This window comes from Haliotis rubra, unplaced genomic scaffold, assembly GCF_003918875.1.
Source record: "Haliotis rubra isolate DU_JTF1 unplaced genomic scaffold, ASM391887v1 Scf1323, whole genome shotgun sequence".
In the NCBI taxonomy this organism is placed as follows: Eukaryota; Metazoa; Mollusca; class Gastropoda; order Lepetellida; family Haliotidae; genus Haliotis; species Haliotis rubra.
In genome coordinates, this window is record NW_025765252.1 from 195039 (window position 1) to 198085 (window position 3047).

General features: G+C 38.7%; 1 long non-coding RNA gene across 1 annotated transcript; it reads left to right on the top strand.

Moving 5' to 3' along the window:
- Positions 1 to 221: 221 nt before the first annotated feature.
- LOC124267613 lies at positions 222 to 1156 on the top strand. The gene is made up of 2 exons (XR_006896072.1): positions 222 to 545; positions 886 to 1156. It is a non-coding gene; the product is annotated as an uncharacterized LOC124267613 (long non-coding RNA).
- Positions 1157 to 3047: the final 1891 nt, after the last annotated feature.

Here is a 3047-nt window from a genome sequence, read left to right on the forward strand (position 1 = left end):
TAGAATACATTAATATATGTTGTAGCTTCTTTAAAAGGCATTTGCAAATATCGTCACTGGAGAACATGACCATGTTCTCATGAATAAACTGCTTCTTTATTCACAATAAGGGCGTGGTTCAGGGTAGATGCCAACACCTCGTCATTCACGTTATCATGTGTTACTGCTGCAGGTTAGGTCTGCCTCGCAAGTCAATACATGTTATATGTGATACGTGGAAATGGGAACTGTTGTTATTAAAATACATTGATTAATGGCGCACATATGAACGCATACAAATCCAGCCACAAGCCTATATTTTGGCTTCTCAATCCTTTTATATCAAAACATATGTCTACTTTCACTGATATTGAAAAACGGCAAAGACGATAACCAGGCCATCGATGCGTCTGCATTTGATCATGAAAACGAAAGTGTTATCCTAAAATAAACTTTTGACTGTTTTGAGTTTTGACAACACATGTCAAGAATTCAGCTACTTTTTCATTTCACTGAAGTCATTTCAAACCAGGCCACAGAACAACAGCAATGGGCATCACAACAAGGTGCAGTTGGGAAATACACAATGACATTTAGAAAGTGGTCAAATGTAACATATGTTATATTTGGGATTACACTTTCTTTGTAAAGTACAGATTCTAGTGCTTTTGTTGGATTGAGTCCCATCCGGGATTCGAACCCACAACCTCAGAGTCAGGCCCTAATCGCCCGCACACAAAGTCAGACGCCAAGACCGCTCAACCACCGCGGCTTCCACTTGTGGTTGAGCGGTCTTGGCGTCTGACTTTGTGTGCTGACGATTAGGTGCCTGACTCAATCCAACAAAAGCACTAGAATCTGTACTTTACAAAGAAAGTGTAATCCCAAATATGACATATGTTTAAGGTGCAGTTGGTCAGGTGTCAGTGGATTATGTTAGAGACACCAGTCATCACATCAGTCACGACCTTCAGTAGCTGGTGTAGCCTCCATCACCAGCAACAGCTGAATAAGGTGTCGGCCTAGGTGTAACTGCTTCCCTTCCTGATGACATCAAGCTGAACAATGTTTGGAACCAGAGTACTCTATGTCGAGTTCTTCGTCCACGTATGCAGAACAAGGTTACTGTGGCAGTCCAGTTCCTGTTATTGCAATGTTCTAAATGCTTCCTGAGAAGGAAAAATGTTCACGTGCTTCGCATACTATGTCTCTCTGGTTATTTTGCGACGTTGAGATTCTCCATCACAGTAAACACACGTGTACATATAAGCGACAAAACAGTTTCCCTGAAAAAAATCGGAAACGTATGGTACAAGTGCAAATAGAGAATAATTTCTCTTTACCTATGAATCAAATATAAAAATGTCCCCCACAAGTCGACCATAAAGCTTTTTTGAAAGTTTTACTGAGGCCTTGAAAGGTATAACCTTGAACAACCAGCTTCTGAGAAAGAGTGGTATGCCAATCTTTGAAATCTTGGTTAAAAAAGCATGCATTTAACGAATTAATGTGAAGAAAATTAACTCAAATCAAGACGGTGTAACTTGTCTCATTCACCCCGTGAGTTCAATTTTTATCATGACCTGGATCTGGTTATAGCATAGCTTCATAAACTAATAGCAACATAAACCCTTATAACGCATTACATTTGAGATTTTAATGAATCGCCGGGAGTCATGAAATATGGACGACATTCGTATCTACTGTCACCGAGAATAACACCGTCCTGTAGAGTGGTATGAGTTTCAATGTGTTGCTGCAGATTACTCTTCTTGAGCACGTGGCTATCATGCGTACTGCCTGGCCATCTCGCCACTAAGTTAGTACACAACGAGGCAAAACGGTCAATTTTAGTACAATTACATGGTATCACTGCACCAGGTGCATACAGCAACCACTGCCAATATTGCCATAGAATATTGCATCTGAAAAATATTCGCTGAAGTATAGCCATGCCTCGACCACAACATATGATGTCAGGGTAATGAGTCGCTTCATCGTTTCATATGTAAATATTCTGTCGCCGATAAGTATTCCTACTTTGTGACAATACTGCCTTTCCTTTGTTCAATCTTGACAGGCGGTAGTTTGAAGGTGTCAAACATTTCTTCCCTTTTCAGTGATATTGAAAGTGTGTCCTTACTATATATTCAGCTGAGCAGTTCTTGGCAGAAAGCTGGTTATTCTCGACATAAATGCTAAATTATCAATTTTTGGTCACAGTGCCGGATGTTGCTGTACATCTGTTTTTCCTTTTGTCGATGTCCTACTTTGAGCTCCGGTACACCATTAACTTTTAATCTACATCGTTACAGAGTGGTTACCTTGTCTATATATTTTTCATAGAGGCTTGATTGAATTGGAATCTAGTTATTTCTTCTTTTATCTACATGCAAACATATGGCGTCATATAATCGGTATATTGATGGAGGCTTTCACATGTGTCATTGACAATCAAAAGTTGATTGAGAAATTGACATTCTCGTTGTCATTCAAACTGGCCTGCCAGTTGTTTTCTTAATGCTTTGTGTCATAAATACATACATCGCCTGCCTGCCCTTACACGATTCAGTTTATCTTAAGAAGAAATCCCCTTTATTACATTGATCTGGACTAACTGAGATAGATACAGACAGATAGACAGATAGTTGCTTTAAGTCTCACCTTATGTACAGCGATTTTATGAGCAACTAAGAACATGTACATATGCACACAAGCCATTCTTGTAGACGTATGGGAGACTATATCTGTTACATACGTTTTGTAATAATACCTTTCTTCACATCAAAGTACAAACATATATCTTTACAATATGCAAGTATAACACCAGGTATGAGGCACAGAATATATAAAATCCCATCAATGATACAAAAGGTATGACGTCCGGATAGAATATATTAAAGGGTTTTGGCAAAGTTAAAACACATAATTAAAAAAAACCCGACCTTCTGTATATCAGGTAAAATTGAAAAATGAGTATTCATACTCTCTGTGAAACGTGTTCACAAATAAGCAGTCCTTTTGCAAAGTAAATTCAGTAAGGGGTGAACTCGTTAATTAAACCATGA